Source organism: Trichosurus vulpecula, chromosome 7 (genome assembly GCF_011100635.1).
Source record: "Trichosurus vulpecula isolate mTriVul1 chromosome 7, mTriVul1.pri, whole genome shotgun sequence".
Lineage (NCBI taxonomy): Eukaryota > Metazoa > Chordata > Mammalia > Diprotodontia > Phalangeridae > Trichosurus > Trichosurus vulpecula.
In genome coordinates this window covers 153,095,474-153,120,771 of record NC_050579.1, presented here as the reverse complement: position 1 = coordinate 153,120,771, position 25,298 = coordinate 153,095,474, and the positions used below count along the sequence as shown (strand labels likewise).

The 25,298-nt window shown below is 36.8% G+C and overlaps 1 pseudogene; it reads right to left on the bottom strand.

Annotated features, from left to right (window-relative positions):
* LOC118857682 overlaps positions 1-15,598 on the bottom strand; it is a 44,958-nt pseudogene extending 29,360 nt beyond the window's left edge.
* Between the last annotated feature and the right edge of the window lie 9,700 nt (positions 15,599-25,298).

Sequence of the window (25,298 nt, the reverse complement as noted above, 5' to 3'; positions counted from 1 at the left end):
GTTAGTGGGAAAAGCTGCGGGAGTGGAAGGAGTTCCTGGTTTGGCTTCCAGCCCCAGGGGCAGCGGAGGTGGGGCAGCTACGGCTGCTGCTGCTTCCGGCTCCAGGCCCACCTGGTGGGAGGAATTAAGTGGCACAGCCTGCCGAAGATCTGAGCCCAGATCGGGTTGGGGGTTCTTGGGGAAGGAGCAGTGCTGGTGTGGCAGAGCTAGCACTTCCCCCCCAAACGTGGAACATAGAACTCTGTAGTCTACAAGCAGTCATACCCCACTGAAAAACTCAAAGGTCAAGTTAGTTGGCTGGGATTATGGCCAGGCAGCGAAAACGCACCGAGATTCAGTCTCAGACTCTGCATTCTTTCTTTGCTGACAAAGAAGACCAAAACATACAGACAGAAGAAATTAATAAAGTCAAAGAGCCTACAACAGAAACCTCCAAGAAAAACATGAACTGGTTCCAGGCCATGGAAGAGCTCAAAAAGGATTTGGAAAAGCAAGTTAGAGAAGTAGAGGAAAAATTGGGAAGAGAAATGAGAAGGATGTGAGAAAACCATGAAAAACAAGTCAATGACTTGCTAAAGGAGACCCAAAAAAATACTGAAAAATACACTGAAGAAAACAACACCCTAAAAAATAGAATAACTCAAATGGCAAAAGACCTCCAAAAAGCCAATGAGGAGAAGAATGCCTTGAAAGGCAGAATTAGCCAAATGGAAAAGGAGGTCCAAAAGACCACTGAAGAAAATACTACTTTAAAAATTAGATTGGAGCAAGTGGAAGCTAGTGACTTTATGAGAAATCAGGATATTATAAAACAGAACCAAAGGAATGAAAGAATGGAAGACAATGTGAAATATCTCCTTGGAAAAACCAGTGACCTGGAAAATAGATCCAGGAGAGATAATTTAAAAATTATTGGACTACCTGAAAGCCATGATCAAAAAAAGAGCCTAGATATCATCTTTCAAGAAATTATGAAGGAGAACTGCCCTGATATTCTAGAGCCACAGGGCAAAATAGAAATTGAAAGAATCCACAGATTGCCTCCTCAAATAGATCCCAAAAAGAAATCTCCTAGGAATATTGTCTCCAAATTTCAGAGCTCCCAGATCAAGGAGAAAATACTGCAAGCAGCCAGAAAGAAACAATTTGAGTATTGTGGAAACCCAATCAGAATAACCCAGGATCTGGCAGCTTCTACATTAAGAGATCGAAGGGCTTGGAATGCGATATTCCGGAGGTCAATGGAGCTAGGATTAAAACCTAGAATCACCTTCCCAGCAAAACTGAGTATCATGCTCCAAGGCAAAATATGGATTTTCAATAAAATAGAGGACTTTCAAGCTTTCTCAGTGAAAAGACCAGAACTGAATAGAAAATTTGACTTTCAAACATAAGAATCAAGAGAAGCATGAAAAGGTAATCAAGAAACAGAAATTGCAAGGGACTTACTAAAGTTGAACTGTTTTGTTTACATTCCTACATGGAAAGAGGACATGTATGATTCGTGAGACCTCAGTATTAGGGTAGCTGAAGGGAATATGCATATATATACATATATATATATATATATATATATGTTTATGTATATATATATATATATATATATAAGTGAATGTGTATGTATGTATATATCTATGTGTATATATATATGTGTGACACAGGGTGAGTTGAAGATGAAGGGAAGATATCTAAAAGAAATAAAATGAAATTAAGTGAAGAGAGAGCAACATACTGAGAGAGGGAGATAGGGAGAGATAGAATGGGGTGGATTATCTCACATAAAGGTGGCAAGAGGAAGCAGTTCTGTGGGAGGAGGGGAGAGGGCAGGTGAGGGGGGAATTAGTGAACCTTGCGCTCATCAGATTTGGCCTGAGGAGGGAATACCATACATACTCAGTTGGGTATCTTACCCCACAGGAAAGAAGAGGGAGGAAGATAAAAAAAAATAAAAGGGGTGGGGATGATGGAGGGGAGGGCAGATGGGGGTGGAGGTAATCAAAAACAAACACTTTGGAAAGGGGACAGGGTCAAGGGAGAAAATTCAATAAAGCGGGATGGGTTGGGAAGGAGCAAAATGTAGTTAGCCTTTCACAACATGAGTATTGTGGAAGGGTTATACATAATGATACACATGTGGCCTAGGTTGAATTGCTCAACTTCTTAGGGAGGGTGGGAGGGAAGGGAAGAGGGGAGAGAATTTGGAACTCAAAGGTTTAAAATCAGATGTTCCAAAACAAAAAAAAAAAGTTTTTGCATGCAATTAAAAAATAAGATCCACAGGCAATGGGGGGTAGAAACTTATCTTGCCCTACAAGAAAGGAAGGGAAAAGGGGATGAGAGGGGAGGGGGGTAATAGAGGGGAGGGCTGACTGGGGAACAGGGCAACCAGAATATACGCCATCTTGGAGTGGGGGGGGAGGGTAGAAATGGGGAGAAAATTTGTAATTCAAACTATTGTGAAAATCAATGCTGAAAACTAAATATGTCAAATAAATAAATTTAAATTTAAATACAAAAAAAAATCTCTTTCAAGAACATCCTCATCTCCTGTATTCTAGATCTCACAAACCCTTTAGAATTTCACTTACCAACTCATCCTTTGTTTCTGTGTCAATGGAAATGTTATTCTCCTTGCCATAGCGAAACTTTCTATTTGCTTCCTTGATTCCATCTCCTCACATCTCCTTCCTGAGCTTGTCCCATCAATTATTCCTTCACTTGCTTTCTTTCATTTTCAATATATCCTTATCTACTCTTCCTTTCTTACTGCCTACAAACATGATCAGATTTCTAGTCCTAAATAATCTTCACTTGAATCTGCCATCCCCTCAAGCTATCATCCTAATGTTCACTTCTGCAATCTTTATTAACAAGAGCCTATCATTATTTAACTACATTTTATTGCCTATTAAAGAGGTTGTATTTGAATTGAGCTTTAAATGATAAGTAGTAATTCAATAGGTTAAGGGGAGCATATTCCAGGTATATGGAATAGTGTGAACACAGCACACAGAAGGGACATTGCAAGGCATTCTCAGTAGACTGAGGATAGTCCAGTTTTGCTAAAGTGTAGAGGGTATGGTGGGTAATAATAGGAGGCACTGTGTTCATTACCATTGGTAAACTTCATCTTCATTTGTTGCTTCTCAGTAAGTGAGGCTTGTTAGAGGTAGATTTTTGTTTCTTTTGTCCCTACAATTCCAAATGAAGGTATCATTAAATGCCTACGAGCTGAGCAGGAAATTCTGTGCAATTATCTTAAAGATAAGGTATGAGAACCTTCCCTTTCTTAACACTGCATTAAGATGTTCTTATATTACACCTAAGGAAGACAAATACAAAATTTGTTTCATTCACATTTCCTGATATATACAATTGCCTCCCCCATACACACACATGCAAAATAGATGGAAATGTATATTATGACATATATTTGAGTGGGCAATCCATTAATATACAGGCATTGTTGTATGGACAATGATATGGGCCCAGAACTAAAGAAGAGGATCAAGGAATCATAGTTTTAGATTTGCAAGGGATCTTAAGTGTCATCTAGTCCAAACTCCTACTTTTACAGATGATTATTTTAGACTAAAATATATTTGGAGACTTGGCCAGCATTTTCAGTAGTTGCAAACTGTTTGATCCCACTGAAAGTTGTCCCTTTAGCACCAATAATCTCTAAGTCATCATATGGCTCTGAATCATGAACTATAATTCTCAAAAGAATAATCTCAGGTGAACCAAAGAGAAATATATAGATAGAATATAGTGGTATGTGGGCTGGAGCACATTACAAATGATGACCTGGGTAAAAGAAGGGGCATAAAATGCCTCATCCAGGACACATACACCTGAAAAAGGAGTAGGTCAAGAGCAAAGATTACTATGCTGACAGCCTGGTTATGGAAAAGGGACTAACATATTGAAATACAAAAGAGGAAAGCCTTCAGATCTTTGTGTGAATCCTTCACAGACTACTTATGGAAAGAAATGGATAAGAATTCCATACATAAGAAGGCATGGATAAATTGCAATATTTAGCAGGAAAGAGAGTATATCTATTCTATTATGAACATGGATTCATTAAAAATGCAATTAGTTCTCAAAGTGTGGTCTGGAGGCACCTTAGGGTGTCCCCAAGACACTTTTAGGGAATCAAATTTATTCTCACAGTAATGTTGAGAACTTTTTGTATATAGTAATTATCAAGAGATAATGGCCTACGTAAAAGCTCTTTGGGATATCCTCAATAATTTTAAGAGCATAAAAGAACCCTGAGACCAAAATATTTGAGAACTGTTGAAATATGCCATATATATTATTGCCTTCATGGGAATAAGAAGAAAGGAAGATTGAAGACAGCTCAGGAAAAAGAAGGAACTAAAGTAAAATTAAAAACATACATTCATCTGAAGGTATGTCTTCAGGTTTTTGGTTAAGCTTTTTTTCTAGAAATTCTAATCTGTCTTGTGAAGTTTTCCAGTAGAAAAAGTAATTTCTGTGATAAGTGGCAAGTCCTTGAAAATGGAAGAGAAGGAGGTGACAGATTAGGGGCAGCCCCTAGCTGAACTCTCTCAACATTCCCTTCCAAACAACTTTAAAATAACTGCTCAAATCAAATTTTGGAGTGACAAAGCTAACAAAAGGTTGGGGGTGAGACATTTTTCCCCACCTGAAAAAACTTAAGAGATCAACTGAAGTCTGTAACACCAGGGTGGGGGCCTGTCCAGAGCTCACACACACAGTTCTGGCAACAGTGGCCACTGCAGTGACCTCAGTTTGGGGCATTCTCAGCCCAAAGATTGTAAGGGGATCAAACAACTGAGTAGAAAGAAATTACAAGGGACCATTTTCTGGCATTGAATACATCTGGGGTTTGTTGGCAATTCTATTTCCCATATTGCCCTGGGTAACAGTTCCAGAGAGGGGTGTGATGGTCTCTCACAACGGATTAGGGGCCCAGTCACAGTTCCAAAGTAAAGAGAATTGCAGGCACTTGATGCTGCAGAAATCAAGGGCCCTTCCTGGGTAAAAACTAGAACATAGGCTAGGAGAGTAGTAACCATACCTCTCTCAGGATAACTTTTTTTCTGAAGCACCCAAAACTTTCAGATGCCCAGAACTAGCTCTGAAAAACACAAAACAAAAAGTATGATATTTGGTACAGTATCTTCCCACACCCACATGAACAGAGCCCAACTTTAACATAAAGTTCAAGAAGGAGGCTGGAAAAATGAGCAATTGCAAAAAATATTTTGACCATAAAAAACATCTAAGGTGGCAGGAAAGATCAAGACAAACTCAGAAGAAGACAACAATGGGAAAACAGCTACCAAAAAGAAGCCTTAACTAAAAATGCTAATTAGAGCCAAACCACCAAGAATTCCTAGAAGAGTTAAAAGTGATGAGTGATAGAGGGAAAATTAGGAAAAGAGATACAAGTGAGGCAAGAAAATTATGAAAAGAAAATCAACAGCTAGGTAAGAGGTATAAAAAGTACTGAAGATAATAACAGTTTTAAAACAACAGGCATGGTCAAATGGTACAAGAGGCACAAAAACCCACTGAAGAGAAGAACTCCTTAAAGACCTATATTGGCCAAATGGAAAAAGAGATACCAAATCTCGTTGAAGAAAATAATTCCTTAATAATTACAATTGGGGAAGGGAAAGCTTATGACTCAATGAGATATCAAGAAAAAACAAAACAAAATTAAAAGAATGAAAAAAAATAGAAGAAAATGTGAACTATGTCATTGGAAAAAAACAACTGACCTAGAAAATAGATTGAGGAGAGATAATTTAAGAATTATTGGAAATGATCAAAAAAAAGGGTGTAGACACAATATTTCAAGAAGTTGTAAAGGAAAACTGCCCTGATATCCTAGAACCAGACAGTAAAATAGAAATTGAAAGAATCCACCGATCACCTCCTGAAAGAAATCCCAAAATGAAAATTCTCAGGAATATTATAGGCAAATTCCAAAGCTCTCAAGTCAAAGAGAAAATACTTCAAGCATCTAGAAAGAAATAATTCAAATATCCTGGAGCCACAGTCAGTGTCACACAAGATTTAGTGCCATGTGTTATAGGAGTGGAAGCATTGCAATATGGCATTTTGGAAGTCAAGGGAGCTAGGATTATAACCAAGAATAAATCTACCCAGAAAAACTGAATATAATCCTTCAGGGAGAAATGGATGTTTAATTAAAGGACTTTCAAGCATTTCTGATGAAAATGCCAGAGCTGAATAAAAAATTTGACATTCAAACACAAGACTCAAGAGAAGAATAAAAAAGTAAATATGAAAGATGGCGTCAATACAGTTAAACTGTTTACATTCCTATATGGGAAGATGATACATGTAACTTCTAAAAACTTTATCATAATTAGGGTATACAAAAAGAGATTACATAGATAGAGAATGAATGTGAGTCAATTAAGTTGGAATGGTCTCCAAAAAGGTGAAGAAGAAAGAAAGAGTGATGCGCTGGAAGAAGAACCAAAGGAAAAGCAAAATGGGGAAATTTTTTCTCATATGAAAGATATATGCAAGGAAAAGCTTTTATAATGGAGATGAAAATAGGGGGCAATGCCTGAACCTCAGTCTCATCAGAATTATTCAAAGAGAGAAGAATATATGCACACCCTCAGTTGTGTATAGTAATGTAACTTACCCAATTAGGAAATAGAAGAGAAAGGGCATAAGAGGAGAGGGAGATAATAAAAGGGAAGGCAGATTAAGGAAGGCACTAGTTAAGCAAAATGGACTTTTAGGAGGGAAAGGGAAAATGAGAGGGAGAGAAAGATGAATAGAAGAAAAAAAAGGATGGAGGGAAATATATAGTGAATTACTATATGTTTCCCTCCATCCTTTCTTTTTCTTCTATTCATCTTTCTTTCTAATCCATTCTGCTATCTGCTTCTGCTTTATGGGTGAGTTTATCCCATTCACATTCACCCATAAAGCAGCAGCAGATAGCAGAATGGATTAGAAACCAGAATCTACAATAAGTTATTTAAAAGACATACTTGAAAGAGAAAGACACCCACAGAAATTTAATGTAAGGCACTAAAGTAGAATCTTCACTAAAAAAAAAGCAGAGGTAGCAAACGATCTCAGAAAAAGCAAAAAACCAAAAGGGACCTAATTAAAAGGGATAATCAGGGAAACTACATTATGCTAAAAGGTGCCATAGACCATGAAGTAATATCAAAAAACTTTACAAGAAGTTTCTCTGATAAAAAGCTCATCTCTCAAATGTAAACTGAGTATAGAAGTAAGTCAAATTTGTAAAAAAATAAGATCCACCTTCCAAATTATAAATGGCCAAATGATATAAACACAATTTTCAGAAGAAGGTATCAGGGCTGTCTGTAGTCATGTGGAAAAATGATCTAAATCACTATGGATTAGAGAATTCAAATTAAAACAACCCTGAGGTGTGACCTCACACTTATCAGAAATTATAAATGCTGGAGAAAATGAGGGGAAAAAAGGTATATTAATGAACTGTTGGTTGAATAGTAAATTGGTACAACCATTCAGGAGAAAAATTTGGAATTCTGCCCAAAGTACTACAAAATGTATATACCTTTTGATCTAGCAATACCACTTCTAGTTCTGTATCCCAAAAAGATCAAAGAATAAAGGAACAGACCTATGTGTACAAAAATATTTATAGTGGTTATTTTTGTGGTGGCAAAGAAGAAGAAAGCAAGGGGATACCCATCAACTGGGGAATGGCTAAACAAGTTGTTGTGTATCAATGTGATGGTGCACTACTGTGTTTTGGGAAAGGACAAGGGGGGTGGACTTAGGAAAAAAAACATGGCAAGAGTTATATGAACTGATGCAGAGTGAAGTCAGAAGAACCAGGAGATCATTGTCATAGTAAAAGCAATGTTGTAATAATGATCAACTACGAGAGACTTGGCTACTCTGATCAATGCAATGATCCAAGATAATTCCAAATGACTCATGATGAAAAAATTCTGCCCACTTCCAGAAAGAGAACTGATAAACTTTGAGTGCAAATTGAACCATAATTTTCTCACTTTATTTTTCTTGCTTTTTTGGAATATGTCTAATATATTTCCATATTAGTTTTGTATGGTTTCACATGTAAAATTGATATCATATTGTTCACTTTCTCAGTTACTGGAAGAGGGAGTGGGAGGGAGAGAGAGGGAATTTGGAACTGAAAATTTAGGAAGAAAAAAATATTTAAAATAATTAATTAATTAAAATAGATTTTTTTTAAAAAAAGGAAAGCTTAAAATGAAAACAACAGCTGAGCCACAACTGCAATTGAAGCCATTTAATGTGCACTGCTGGCAAGCATAGTGTGATAGAGTTGGGCATTTTAGAGGAAGTACAATCTTCATTGATCTTTTAGAAAAATAATATTCAAGCTTCAGGCATTGTCTCATAACAGTGTCAGACTTCTACATGTTTACATATATAACCATCTTTGAAATTTTCCTAATATTAGGTGTTTAGTGATATGTTGGGGGCAACTAGATGGTGCAGTGGATAAAGTTCCAGGCATGGTGTCAAGAAAACTCATCTTCCTGAGTTCAAATATAGACTCAGACACTTACTAGCTGTGTGACCCCGGACAAGTCACTTAACTCTGCCTCAGAGTCCTCATCTTTAAAATGAGCCAGAGAAGGAAATGGCAAACCAGTCCAATATCTTTGCTAAGAAGACCCCCAATGAGGTCATGAAGAGTCGAATACAACTGAAAATGACTGAACATTAACAAGGATGTGTTGACCAAATAAGTTTATAATTGCCTGACATTTTTACTTTTTAATCCAGATGTTTTGGCATTCTGTAAATACTTACCTTGGGGCAGGTAGGTGAATAGAGAACCAGGTCTGAAGTAAGGAAGACTCATCTTTCTGAGTTCAAATCTGGCCTCAGACACTTATTAGCTATGTGACCCTGGGCAAGTCACTTACCCCTGCTTGCCTCAATTCCTCCTTTATAAAATGAGCCAGTGATGGACACAGCAATCCACTCTAATATCTTTGCCAAAAAACCCCAAATAGGGTCACAAACAGTTGGACATGACTGAAACGACTCAACAACAACAACAAATATCTCAATTTGTATTTTGTAATAGCATCATAATTAGCCCTTTAAAAGAAAAATGCACAGCCATTTTCTTTCTTAGTCAAAGGCATAATACTTACTTTGGACATTATAGATTCTCTCTTTTCATCACAAATAATATGAAAGGATTGCCAAGAATCATGAGTTTCTTGTTTCATAGCCCATTGGATATAACATTTATTTCAAATTTTTATATATAGAACCAAAAGATTATGATTTCAGAGTTTAAGAAGATATGTAGAAATAAAACATACAGTACTAGATTTTTTAAGGTGGTGAGAACCTGCTTAATGATATTCTATTTGGGTTTCTGTGATCCTCAGTTAGAAAAAAAAATTGTTCCTTATTTTTTAAAGCAGTGCAGCGATAGCAAGGTAAAGCTTCACATTTTGGGTAAAAGGATTATTTTGCAATATCTATTATATGATGCTTTACTTTGATGTTATTATGAAAAGAATAATGAAAAGGAAAGAAAGACTGAAAGGACTTTATTATTAGCTGCTCGTGGGAATTATTCCACAAACCATGAGAAAAATACTGTTTTGTAGCTCTTAAGGAAAACCTAATGTTGAATCATAGCTTTAATATTCAATCATTTTGCATATCATTATGTTCCAAAATATGCAGTAATTATGATGTAAATAAATTTACTCTGTAAACCCTGGCTGCTTAATCATCCATTCTGTAGATTGATATGTTATTCTTGGGGCTGGTAGGTCACAGAACTCTGTCCAAACCCATTTTCACCATGGATTATTATGAAATAACTAATGTTTAGAAATGGTGAGCATGAAGTAGTCTTGTGGACAGGGAGGATTAGTTTCCAAGCTGCAACTCAATCAAAAAATTCTGAGACAGCCATAAAGCTCAAGAACTCAAACTAACTTATTACTTTAGCTCAGTCCCAAAAAAGTTTCAAAAATTCTCTTTCCCACTCTGAATCCTAGATTATGCCTCAAACTAGAATGGCCAGAGAAATTATTTACACGAAGAATACTATATTACTATGAAAATGACAAGTATTTGGATTTTGAAAATACATGGAAGTATGTATGTATTATGAATTTTATTGCATATAAATTTTATATTTAATATAAGTATTTATTAAATACATTTATTTACTTGCAGTGTAGGTATGGGTGTGATTTCAGCTGTATCCCACTCTTTGTGACCCCATTTGGGGTCTCCTTCACAAAAATGCTGGAGTGGTTTGCCATTTTCTTCTCCAGCTTATTTTACAAATGAGGAAACTGAGGTAAAAGGGTTAAATGACTTGCCCAGGGTCACACAGCTAGTATGTTTCTGAGGCTAGATTGGTACTCATGAATATGAGCGTTATTCCAAGCCGCAGTGCTCTATCTACTGTACCACCTAGCTGATACCCACATACATACACACACACACACACACAATGTTAAGTGAACACAAAATTATATATATATATATATATATATATATATATATATACATATATACTGATTATATTATTATAATATATATTTCATATAATTATAATATTTTATATGTACACTGATAATGCATCTGAAAAAAAAGCAAAATAGCTAACATTTACTTAGCACTTTAAGGTTCTCAGAGAATAATAATATGTTATTTCATTTGATCCATTAAGTGACTTGCCCTAAAATCACAAAGCCAGTAAATACTTGAGGCAAGATTTGAATGCCGGTCTTCCTGACTTCAAGGCTAGCATTCTATCCAATGCCCTACATCACTCTCATGTATCTGTGTAATAAACAAGGTCATAAAGAACTTGGGGTGATGGGAAGAGTTGAATAATCATTAATAATAACTGACATTTATATAGCAAATATTTTATATATTATTTCACTGCACAATTTTGGTACTACAAGTGTTATTATCAGTATTTAATAGGTAAGGAGACTGAGGTCCAGAGTCATTAAGTAATTTGCCCATGGACTCAGAGGGAGAAAATTTGAACTCCCATTTTCCTGTGTCATTCCAGCACTATAGCTACTATTCCAAGCTGCCTCTCGTCATTACCATCTTCTTTTGAAAGAAAATTGCTTAAGTCAAAATTATTGACTTCAATTCATGATAATACTTTATGTTATCTCTAGTAATGCAGAGACAGGGGAACAAGTGTATGGTGGGTCAGGATCAGTCAAAACACACACAACATTTATTAAGTTCACTGTCTTATATGGGCACGGTTCTTGGCACTCCAAAACAATTACGATAGCAACATCGCCGATTACAGAGCACCATAACAGATATAATAATAATAATGAAAAATTATAACATCATAAGAATTATCAAAATATGACACAGAGATATGATATGAGCACTTACTATTGGAAAAGTGGCGTCAATAGACTTGCTCCACAATGGGATGCCACAAACCTTCAATTTGTAAAAACAAAACAAAACAAAAACACTATATCTGCAAAGCACAATAAGGTTAAATGCAGTAAAATATGATATGCCTGCATATAATAATATTATAATAATAATATATAGCAATCCAATCTTTATGTAAATATTCAAATCCTTTCCTTCCTTTCAAAGTTGTTATGACTTTTGAAAGTACTGGGTGATCTCCATGCCATGACAAATTATCAAGGTGGGATACTGATGGTGGCTTTTAAAATTATTATTATTAATTACTATCACTATTATTAGTCATAGTAACATGTAATTTTAGAATTGTATACTACCACTTCTAGTGTGTAACAATAACATACTCATATATAACACACACACACACACACACACACACACACACACACACACACACACACACACATATATATATATATATTTGGATACCACTTCTACCAAAAATGATAATTCATGAAAAATAAAATGAAAATACAATTATCATTTCCACATTGCAGAGGTTAGGGGTGTGGCTCCCCAGCAATCTGAAAAATTCATGTAAAAAATTTTGGCCTTCTCTTTGTACCAGAGAAAATGTCTGAATTATTATGGCATTAAAAGATAAAATATGTTGATCTCATGCAATACTATACATATATTTTATGCATTTATGAGTTTCTAACCTTTTCTGTGTTATTTCCTGGCCTTCACATGGCATCTGCGGTTTCCACAAAACTTCCAAAAAATTCCCACTTAATTTCTTATGCTGATTTATGATATATAGAAACTGTAATGGGGAAAATTGACATGTAGATAATGATAGTTAAGTCATCATCATACTTAAAATGGTGAGGAGGAAAGATTTAGAAAGATTTACATACCCCAAATATCTCAAAAATTATATTAGGGAAAGATTTACACCCATATGCTTTTCTACCAGCTCTAAGAGTATTGCTACATTTAAGACTATTGCTATCCCTACTAACCCTGGGACACATGCTAATTATATCTGCCTAAATAATCTAGATGCAGTGAGACAGAAATTATTTTTGTGTGTGTGGTCAAGATACTTTAACCTATTCCTCCTACAAACTCAGATGAACAGACTCTTATGTAATTAAATGGAAGGACATGTTGTGGTATACTGCATTAATATAATGGAATATGATTGAATAATAAATGAAGACTTAGAAGAATTTGGTGAAAAGTAAGACAATATGTGGAACTGAAGCATGAGGACATGCACTACAAGATAAATGGAAAGTATAATAAAATTAATCTCAACACTGAGTATTTACATTTGGTAGTATTGGCCCCAAAGAAGAGATGAGGAATTGTATTTTCCTCTCTCCTTTCAGTAGAAATGTGGAGGACTAGGGGTGCGGAATGTTGCATATACCCTCAGGCATGGGCTATATGTTGGTTGATTTTGCCTAACTGTGTTCTTTTTCCCCCTTTGTTGCATGGAAAGGTCACTAGAGGGCAGAATATATCCTGAAATGACAGCAATATAAAACAAACCTTCCATTTTACATCTATATGTGTATATATATGCATATTATATATATACATATATATTTAAAAGAAATCAAACAGAAGTTTGAGCAAAATATTTGGTCTGGTGCATTTGTTTGGAAATGAAGAAAACATTTTGCATCATTCTTCTATTGACAAAAAAATACATCATTGATAAATAATACATATTATGTTTTTCAGAATCGAGTACAGATGACTTATTGAATTAAGGAATCCTAATTATAGATGAGTATTTTTAGTTCCCAATATGACAAAGAAACTTGGAAATTTCCATATTAGTGATCAGTTTGCAAATTAAATCTATCACAGGTCAAGTTTAATTCAAAATTCTAAAGCAATAATTTATTAAATGCCCACTTTGTGCAATATCTTGTAAGTTGATAATGATGCTAATGAGTCTAGTTTTAATTAAGAGGGTGATGTTAGGACTACAGCTTTATAGGTTGGACATTTACGTAATATTTGCAAATATGAAGGTAAAGTTATGAGCATTAGAGGGAAGAGAAATTTAATGAAGAATAAAAGTGTATAATTAAATGAACTTCAGTGACACTCCAAGAATGCCCCGAAGAGTACTCCTGTAAAATGTGCACATTGAGCTAAAAATCCAGTATAAACTGGACAAGAAATTTCTGGAAGTTATTTCTACACATTGAATAGTAGAAGAGCATGTTGTTGTCATTGTTGTTGTTGTGGTTATTTTTAAATTGTGCTTAAAAATATGAGCCATAGTATTAGGGATTTATTTCACTCATTAACTTTTCTTCTCCACTAATCCCCAATTTCATGATTTTTGCAGAATACTAAAATCCAAAAATGACTCACCTATTTTGAATATTGGTGGCCTGCCACTAGTATTAATGTTAAAATAATCTTGAATTAGAAAAGTTTTTATTTAAAGTAGAAATGAAAGCACAAAGGTTTCAATCTTTGTGAGGTTACACGTTTTTTTGAATCACAACAGAGAGAAAATTTGCAAACTCTTTGCTTTCTCTTCTATGTAGGCGGCCCCTCTTTTAGAGGCATATTGTATTTGTGTTATTAGTGGCTTAATAATGGTCAAGGTGGGATCAGATTAGACCATTAGCTTTATCTTAATTGTCAAGTTAACAATAACTGCATTGTGCCCCATAGAAGGAGGAACAAGTGCTCATGAATAAATGAAATTATTTTGAAGGGCAGGTTATTAAATGTTAATATCACATCTGGCTCTTCGGTAGGCCTACATACAATGTATTTATAGAAGACACATTACCCTGCTGTCAGTCCATTGGAAAGTGAAAAGTTAGTCCCTTGTAAAGCCCCCTTGGGACTCCTGGGTCTGGCCTGCTTAGCAGGTTTGAGCTGGATGTTTCCTTCACTATCGGAGAAGGAGGCTGACATCTGGTGCCTGTAGGGGTATTGTGATGGAGAAACACAGCTTTCATTTCATCAAAGGGAGCAGGTCAGTCTGGAACAATGGAGCATGTTTCCTGAAAAATGGGTTAAAGCATAACAGAAGCTCATTCATCTTCTATTTGATCCGGAGTACAGCTGGGGATCTGTATCTATTACCAGGGTGTCTCAGTCGGCTGAAGCCTTGCTAATAGAGTAACTTCTTTCACCTTCCAAACAACACCACCCAGCACTGGGGAACGGCCACAGCAATGTGCTGTCAAGGCCCTTCACATTGTGAGGATCAGAAGCAGGACTTGTCCCATCTGGAATCAGATCAGTGTGTACATGTCATCTTCAAAACCGTCTCTCTCTGCTCCAGTTCCCTCTCTCTGTTGACTGTAGCTTGAATCCTGCTGGTATCGTAGCCCCAAAGACAATTGCATTCCAGCAGCTCTCAGTGTGCTCTCTACAACCTTGAACTCCAAATGGGAGGTCACTGATGTATGTAATGGTTGATTAGAAGCGATTATTTTAGCCTCCAGGTCAAAAAGTCTTGACCTGGATGACTTTAAGACAGCACAACTAATTTTTACCATTGAGGAGTGTAGGCATTCCCCAAATAGTAGTGATAAAACATATACACATGTATGTACATGCACAGACACACACACACACACACACATACACAAAACATCCACAGGCCACATAGAATCATAGAAGCGTAGAACTATTGAATTAGAAAGGAATTCATTGACTATCTAGTCCAAATAACACCTCTATAAAAGTCCCTACCATAGCACCCCTGAGTGGTCATCCAGCCTTTCCTCGAAGTCTTCCATAGAGAGAGATCCCTTTACCTCCTGAGGCAGCATGTTCCACTTATAGACAGTTTCACTTGTGGAGGTTTTTTTTTTTTCTGACATGTCTAAATTTTTCTTTGCATTGCTTCTGGCTCTTCCCTCTGAGTCAAACAGATCAAGTTCAAACCTTCTTCCACAAAAACCTTCAAATACCTAGATATAGCCATCATACTCCCACCTAATTCTTTTCTTTTCTTCTCTAGGTTAAAAACATTTAGCTTTTTCAACTAATTTTCATACGGCGCAGATTCGAGACCCTTCACCATCTTGGTTGGGTTGTACAGTTCAGGGAGGACTAGCACCTTTAGTGTGAGGGCTGTTGAACCCTTTTCAGGGCTGCTCATCTTTGGTATCTACCTGATTCACTCCAATCTCACCTGGTGCTCCAAGAAGCTGTAGCAGGTGCAGCAAACACATAAATTGTCTCGACAGATGGTCTAAACCCAGGTTGAGGGCAACTTACAGGCTTCAAATTTGTCCATGACTTGGGGGGGGGGCATCTACTCCAAGCATGTGAAGACTTCCTCTGGCAGAATGGGTTGATGAGAACAATTTGTTCCAAAGACTATGAAGGCATCTGAAGCAGGCTCTGTGGAGTGCTTAGAGCTTGGTCACACATCAAAGATGTCATCCACCACATTCTGGGCCATCTCCAATTGTCTTAACTCTTGTCTTGCCTGGATTTCAGTGACTCAAGAAGAAGGCTGATGACTTTGTGCAACTCTGCCTCACTTAAATCCAACTGATGCACAAATTGGGACATCACAAAGGATGAACAACAATATTTTTCTCGGAATGCTCCCTAGTTTGTTAATTTCTTATACCATGACACCCAGAACTGAACATGATTATCTAAATGTATTCTGGTAGCAGTATCATCTCCTTATTTCTGGTATCTCTTCATTTCTTCCCATAGCCCAAGATTGCCTAACCCTTTTTGCATCACCCTATCGATGCAGTCCACTAAATCTCTCAGATCTTTATTTTACCAAACTGCTGCCTAACTACTTTATATTTGTGAAGTTTCAAATGCTTGTAAGATTTCATATTTGGCCCTGTTAAGTTTCGTCTTATTAGATTCAGTCCAAATGTTCCAGCCTATTAACATCTTATTGGATCCTGATTGTCATCTATCGCTTTAGTTATCCAGCCCTGGTCTGTTTAGGGTAGAAATTGAGCATAGGGAAATAAGAAAGTGTGATAATAAAGTGTGATCATGTGACCATGCAGGCCATAAAATGAGGCACTTGTCCAAAATAGACTTTCTTTTATGCATACATAGCCATTAGTTTAAATGAGCTACTTCCTTCACATCTGATAAAATATATGTTTTTTATTATATTTGTGGTTCTCATATAATCTGTCATTAGAGAAGTGAGTGACTGCTAGAGTGAAGTCAAGAAATGCCTGCTCTTTTCCATAACTAGTCTTATATGTGACTCATAGCTGTCACACAATGAAAGCCACACCTGACCTATAAAAGCTAATGTACAGCATGGTTACTATGGAAGTAAAGAAACATCAGCCTCATAGGAAAGCAGACAAGGTCACCTATACCTCAGAAAAGTAAACAGCAAAGGCAATGCTAAAGTGGATAAAACAGAAAGAATATGAGCACATATCAGGAATTTAACCCCTCAAGGGCAAGGACTGTCCTTTGCCTTTCTTTGTATCACCAGCACTTAGCACATTGACTGGCACATAGTAGGTGCTTAATAAATGTTTGTTGGCTGACTAACAAACCAGAAGAGGAAAACAGTCAGTGATGGGTACAGGACACACCCTCCCCAGGTGAGGCTGTCTCCAACAGCAGTAACATGCAACCAAGTCTATGGCATGAGGGTAGTACACCTGCTAATATGATTAAGTTCTGAGACCTAAGCAGTTATTGCAACGCAATTACGTGATTTGGTTATTATATGTTGACAGAGGTAAAGATATCAGGAAAATCTTGCCTCTACTCCCCTCCCCCTCAGATTCTGAAAATCCTGATTCTCTTTCCCTATGTGTCAGTTTACTTCCTTCTCCTAAAGTCTTTTGCTGTGGATCCTCCTCATCTTACGCCCATTTATCCCTCTTTCCTAATGTGTGAACTTGTGTACTTTACCGCACAGAGAAGATTGAACCCTGCTGGAAGATTCCTCATTAATATATGTTTCTCTGTGGTCTAGGGATAGATGGGCCAAGAGGTCTGGCTTGTAGTGATTAGACTGCTCAAGGGAAGACACAAGAATGACCTGTGACAACAGACTAGGCTAAATTAGCTCATGCTTTAAAGCATCTCTGTTGTCTCTGGGATAAAATTTGTTATTTAAAGCCTCTCAGGTTTTAACCTGATTCCACCCCTACCTTTCCAACTTTTTTATTTATTGCTTCCCTTCACACCCTCACACTCTCTATAGAGAATCCAAAACAGCCTGTTGTTCATTATACATGCCACTCAATCTCTGTCTCAGTGCCTTTGCACTGACTGTTCCTCATGTCTTTAATGTATTCCTTCTTCTCTAAACTCTTGGAATTCCATATTTCCTTCAAAAGTAAACTCATCACTGCTTTTGACCTGAGACATTTCCTAACTATGTCCGGCTCCTAGGAACATAATTCCCCAAATGAACTTATATGAATGTTTAAATATTCTACATAAAGTTACCTATTTATACATACATATTGTCTCCCTGATAGAATATAAGATCCTTTAGGGATGAAGTTATTTCAGTTTTTGCATCATCAGCACCTAGCATGGTAAGTGGCATGCTTAATAAATGCTTCATTGATTGGAGTATGTGAGCCATGAATCATCTGAGTTTATCATGAAATGGACTTCATCACCATCTAATCTAGTAATAGTAAGAGGAGCATTAGTAATTGTAGTAGTAGTATTAGCAGTAGTAGTAGTAGTTGTTGTAGTTGTAGTAGTAGTATAATAGTAGTAGTTGTAGTAGTGGCAGCAGCAGCAGTAGTAGTAACATCTGGCATTTAGAAAGCATTTTAAAATTTGCAAAGTACTTCACAAGTATCTCATTTGATCCTCCCAACAACCTTGGGAAGTAGTTACAAATATTATCATCATTTTATAGCTGAGAAAATGAAGTAGAGATGAAGTAATACGTGTCTGGATTTGAATTCATGTCTTCATGGCTCTAGGCCTAGCACCCTATATCACCTAGCTGCTAGTCTCATGAAAGTCAAGAATTCTTTAATTAGCTATTAATAAAATCATAGATGTGGCTCTAAAAGGACTTTAATGAGCATCTACTCAAACCCCTTCCTTTTACATATGATAAATTTAAGACCAGGAGAGGTTAAAATGTTGTTCTAATTCACACAGGATCAGTTAGGATTTGAACCCGGAATGTTGGGTTCTAAAACTAGGGTTCTTTTCATTGTCCCAGACCATATTCCTGTTGGAGTAAGAGATTTGTCCACCACATATGGTTTTCTGCATCAGTTTTCCAAGTAGAATTAGTCACTGAACTTCTGTACTATCTGGTTCTGCTTCAAAGATGCTCAACAAAAGAGGGCTACTTGGCTTCTTGGTGGATATTTCTTTCCTTTGAACCGCCCAAGATTTTGTTCAGTTCCTAACTGGCTGTTGCTTCCATTTTTTGGCTCCCAAAGTTTTTTATCCTGTTTCTCTAAATGAGCTCTTGGGGGAAAAGTCACAGAACTCTCTCAACTTACGCTTCTTTTGCAGGAACAAGTCAAATTTGTGTGAAATGAAACATTTATTTCTTGTGTGTGAATATGAATTCCATCAGGCATTTGACCCATTAGTCTGATTCTAACAGATCTCTGGGCTGCTAAATGCACCTATTACACGTGAATTAAGTGTGTGGAAAAAACCAGCAAAACCAGGAACCTGATTTATCATACATGCAGGGAACCACAATAGTCATTTGACTCTGAGGACTTTTCCAGGTCTTTAGTATTCTTTATGTACTACCTCTGAATCCTGAGGCTCAGAAAGTTAATGAAATTGGGTACTTCCTATCAAAATTAAGAATGTAGCAAAAACATTGTGGATATAGGCCCTATGGCTTGCATCTTAATTCCTGTCTGATTTGCCTATCAGAACCAATTCAACATTGCAATTTAAAAGGACCAAGGGAGGCGAGATTTGGGGAGAGATATTTTGGAAAGTTTCTGTTTGACTCTGACATTTTTAATGGGCATTTCTGTTCTTCCCCTTTCCTGTACCTTTGTCCTTAATAGGAAGACAAATCACAAAATCTAAAAGCTGGTAGGGAACTCAGAAGCCCTCTAGTCCAACCCATACTTGAACCTAAATGGCTTCTAGAATATTACTGACAAGTGGTCATCTAGTCTCTTCTTGAAACTTGACAGTAGGAAGTAGCCCAACATTTCCCATAGTGAATCATTGCCTTTTTGGACATCTTTTTATTATCAGAGGCAGTAAGATGATGCAGTTAATAACAGATCAGAGGACTCAGTCTCCAAAAGCTCTCAGTTCAAATCTAGCCTCAGATGCTTACTAGCTATGTGAAGATAGGCAAATCACTTGAGCGCCCTGTGCTTCAGTTTCCTCAGCTGTAAAATAGAGATAAAGATAACACCTACCTCCCAGTATTGTGAGCACAGAATGTAATTGTATTTGTAAAGTGCTTTGCAAACCTTGAAGGGGAATCCCAATATTAGGTATTATTAGTTTGTTTATCTTTATATCAAGTATACCTCTTTGCAATTTTGACCCATTGTTATTTCACCCTGTGGAACCATTGTTATTGTTTGTCCTTGGTTTTTGAAGAGGACCAATGGCACGAGGAGGGTGATGTCTTGACTTGCAAGTGAATTGGATTTAAGTGCGGCAGGTGCACCTCACTCTCTTCTCCAGAAACATTAAAGTTCAGTAGCAAGATAAAAGTCAAGCTTTACAAGCTTTGTACCTTACCTATGATACCCATTAAATAATTAAGGACAGCTATCCTGTGTCTTCACCCATCCCAAGTTTTGTCTTCTCCAAGCTAATCAACTCTGCTTGCTGTTATCTGGTCTTATCACCATTATGGTTCTCCTCTTTTGTATGTACTACAGTCTCTCTCCTAAGATGTGTCCCTTCAAATGCAACATACTATTCTGTTGCAGGCCAAGTTAGAGCTGAGCCCTGTTCTCCTCGGACCTCCAGGCCCAGGGGCCTGCTGAGATAGATTCAGGGCTTTGGGATGTGGGTGGAGCCAGGAGGAGGGGTCTCGCCTTTGTTGCCTCCCTGGCAATTCCAGGTCTTTGCCTGACCTGCCTGACCACGTGGAACTTCTGGCTGCCTGACCACGTGGAGTTTCCGGTCTTTGCCTGGACTGCCTGCCCACAGGGAGCTTTGGGTAGCGTGGGAAGAGAAGGGGAGGAGAGTAGGTGGAGTCAGGGCGGTCCTAGGACCCAGGTGTATTGAGTTTTCACCTGTCCTTCACCCACGTAACCAAAGAATGTACCTGTGTCACTAAAGCTATAAATGTGCTGCTTGCTGAAATAATAAACGGAGTGCTTCACCATCTTTCGGCTCCCGCCGTGTTCATTGTCCGCAAGATCAGGTCCTTTGTTTAGGCAGAGGCCTGGGGCTTGGGGGGAACCCCGAACATAGTTACGAGGCTTCGGAAGCTCGTAACACTATTCTATGTGTGGTCTTACTAGGGCAAGGTGCAAAAACATCATCTGCTTATCATGACTTTTTAAAAAAATCTAATTTATAATTTTGTTGGTATAGATAACTTCATTGAGGAAATTGCAACAAAATGAATCAGTACCAGATTTGCAACTTAGGGCATTAGAGAATTGCCTAGAGTGATATTAAGTTAAGTAACATCACTAGAGTCACCTGGCTAGACTAGTAGTAGGACCCAATTCTTTGATCCTTTTAAAATAGCTTTTAAATAATTTTGCTTATCTTTATCAAAGTGATGAACATCCACAGGTGGAAGTACAAATCATAGAATCACAGAGCTTTGAGTTGGAAGGGACCATCACCCACCTAGTCTAGCCAATAGCTGAAAAGTAATCCCCACTGTAGTGAACCCAGCAAGTAGCCAGTCCCACTCAGTGCCTCTAGGAAACTCTCTAAACTTTAAGTTGCAAAGTAGATGTCCATGTGCATTGATTGAGAATTTTCCATCATTCATCACAGGCTCGGTGTCCCCAAAAGATCTAGGAATAAATTTTCTGTTCCATTTCTAATACCTCAAGACCTTCCATCTATTTTGCAATGAATTAATTAAAATGGACACACACTAATTCTTGCTTCAAGACTTCCAGTGAGGGGAAGCTCATCATCTCCAGAGGCAACCCATTCTATTTTTGGACATCCTTAATTGCCAGGGAGTTTTATTTTGTTTTGTTTGCTTTTGTACCCCTGACCTCAAGTCTAGATTTGCCTCTTTATATGTTCTATCCAATGCTCCTGGTTATAATTTCTGATTCCAAACAGAACAAGTCTAATCCCTCTGCCACTTAACAACCCTAATAAATACTTGAATACAATTACCATGTTTTTGTTGACTGTATCTTCTTCAAATAAAACATTCCAAGTTCATTCAATTGATTTTTATATGACATAGACTCACAGCTCTTCACTATCCTGGTGGTCCTTCTTGGATACCTTCCAGTTTATCAGTGTCTACAGAGTATGGTCTTTGGAACTGAACATATTGGATATTGTCTAACCAGGTCAGAGTACCAAAAATTTTCCTGATTGCCTTTAAGACTCAGATCAAGTGTCATTTTCTGCATGAAACCTTTCCCAGTCTCTCCTGATGTATTTCTTACACATACATGTGTTTGGATATTATTTTATTTATATTTATTAAATATTATATTTTTATTCTAAAATATATTTATATGTTCTCTCCCTTTAGAATGTAAGCTCTTTGAGGGAAAGGGCTATTTTTCCTCTTGTTTTTATGAGCACACAATGCAACACCTGCTTCATAGTTGGAGCTTAATAAATATTTTTTGGTTGATTGATGAATTAACTATATTTCCTTATTCCTATAAGCTATGATTCTGTTACTACTGTCTGATGTAGTGTTAGCTTTTTTGTCTGCTATATCACATTGATGGCTCATATTGAACTTTCATTTCATGAAAGCCATGAGGTCCCTTTTTTCCCCTTCCCAAACTGCTGTCCAGCCATGAGTTCTTTACATAATCCAGTTTCTAATCCTGTTTCCAGTTTCTAGAATCATAAGAATTTTAGGACTATAAGGAACTGCATTGATCACCTAGTACAATTTCCATATTTTACAAATGACAAAGGAGTATGATAGTAAATGTTCAACAACCATCTTCCCCTTGCAAAACAACAAACCATATATACATGATAGACTTTTAGGTTTAATTTGCATTATTAACATTTTCTCCATTTTTTTAAGTCTAGACAGTCAACAAAACAATGAATCAAGCCCTGATTTGTAGTGTTTGCCAATTACACAAGTGTAAATGCTCACACTAAAAATTTAATAATTCTCTAGCACACTTCTGACATGGTGAAACTGGAGCCCTTCAAAATTAATACATTATATTCTACTGGAAATATATTAAGAACCAGGAAACTTGATTGGGCCATACTACCATCTAAAACTATTTGGTGTATTGAAAAGAATCTTTCTCTCATAATAAGTAGTCCTGGCTCCCTTACTCATTAGCTCCATTACTTTGGAGAAGTCATTATATCATTTCACCTTTCAGATTCTCACTTTCCTCATCTATAAAATTCAGATAATAATCTTTGTACTATGTATCCTCACAGCCTTATCATAGGGAAAGAATATTGTAAACCTTAAAGCTCTCCATCAATGTGAGCTTTTATCAACTAACTTCGCCACTGAAGTTGCTTAAACTGTCCAGTCTTTTGGAAGGCAATGTGAAGCAATGCAATGAGGGCTAGATTTCAAGTCAAAGGTCATGGATTCATTTCCCATATCTGGTGCTTATTGCTTGTGTGACTTTGGGCAAGTTATTTAAATTCCATGGGCCTCAGTTTCCTTATCTGTAAAATTAAGAAATTGGATTAGATTCCTTCTAAGATTATTTTCAGGCTTAGATTTGTAATGTAGAATCTAGGAAGCTATATGGCACAGTGTATAGATTTCCAGACATGGAATAAGGAAGGCCTGAGTTTCATACTCACTCTCACATACTTACTAGCTATGTCACCCTGGGCAGGTCTCTTAAACCCTCTGTGTCTCATTTTGCTCGTCAATAAAATGGGGATAATAATAGCACGTACCTCATAGGATGGTTGGGAAGACCAAATAAGAAAACATTTTTAAAGCTGTAGGCAAACCTTAAAGCATTATATGAATGCTAGCTGTCTTATTTTGCTCATGAATTTTATGCCTGAAATATGAAAGGTGTGGATTAGATGACCTGTAGGTAATCTATAGATCTATAAGATCCTCCTTAGCCCGGACACTCCATGATGTTTATTTTGGTTAACACATTTTTAGAGGTATGCAAGTTTCTTGTTCCTTCCTATTTGCATCCAGTCAGATAAATATGGAGGAAGAGATGTCAAATGTGCCGATTTTGTCAGTCCATAGTAAAAAAAGGTGGAAATGCTTCCCTGAATGTCAGTTCCTTTGATTTATGTGTTTCTATCACGATGCTCCATTCAGACAGGGAACCAGTGCTTAGTAGGAAAAAGGGATGGTTATTCGAAGATAAACCATGACCTCTAGTGACCTTTCCATTGTTAAGGAGTTTTGCTCCATTCAGGAGAAATGGATGGTCATACTTGGTCTTACTAGTTAGCGCTGCAGTAACAACAATATGATACTTACAAAATTGTTCTTGAAAAGGCAAGGATAAAATTCAGAAAAGGATTCTTAGTGGGAAAAAAGAATAAAATAAAAATGTATTCCTCTGTTTCGGAGGCCAAGCTACTAATGACAATAAAAACCCAAACATTGATTCCACTAAATGCAATGGTTCCTGAGAGATTATGAAACTATGCTTTAGTTCCTCCATTTAATAAATGGTGAATAAAGTTGACATCTATGAGCTTCTTATGAGGCAGCTGGCTCAGTGAATTGAGAATTGGTCTTACAGTCAGCAAGATTTAGTTTCACATCCTCTTTCTAACATTTGTTTAACTTTGGGCCTTATGCAAGGCACTCTTAGTGCCCCTGGAAAGTCTTTGAAATTTTAAGCTGAAGAAGAGTTTTTAACCTGCATTGAATAGATGGGAGATTCTTCACCTGGAATTCCATATACTGATGAAATTGAAAGTTTGATTTCAACCAAACCAATACAAACCAAAATAACAACAAATAAGTAGATAGAAAGAAGATTCAGGTAGATAACATCTCCAAGATTCCATGATTCCTGTTTTTGCCATATAGAACAAACATTTTTTTAGAGTTCCCGAATTGTCAAAAAATTGACAAAAACACCAAGTTGTTCTGGTTTCCAACTGGCAATTTGAATGGAAGACCTACATTTCTGAAAACCGAGGAGTCCAGCCTTAGAAGTAGCAGATACTTGAGCCTTTGTTATATTTTCTTTCTTTTAGTTCTGACATATTCCTCCTTACTAGATTGAAAGCTCCATGAGGACAAGGACTGTATCTTATCTAAATTTATTTCCTCTAGAGGAGAAGTTTGCTAGCATTAATAACTCTTGGTTCAATTAAGTTGAATAAAGTTCATTAGACATCATTCTTAACCTTATACCTAATTTGACTTCAGCTGGCAAAGAATTATAATGAACGTTAGTTGAAAATTTGTGAGGCTGACCTGCACTTGAGACTACATCTTGAATATTTCTGCTATTCAGACATTTCATCTTTTCTAATTGTTTATATTTTATTTATGTATTTAATATTTTCTTTTTGTCCAATTACACATAAATTTTTTAACATTCTTTTAAAAAATGAGTTCCCAAACCTCTCCCTCCTTTCCTCTCCTCTGCCCTCATTGAGAAGGCAAGCAATTTGATATAGGCTATATATATATAGTCATGCATGAATGTATTTCCATATTAGGCATGTTGTAAAGGAAAACACAGACCAAAAATAAAATAAAATACAACCAAGGTGGA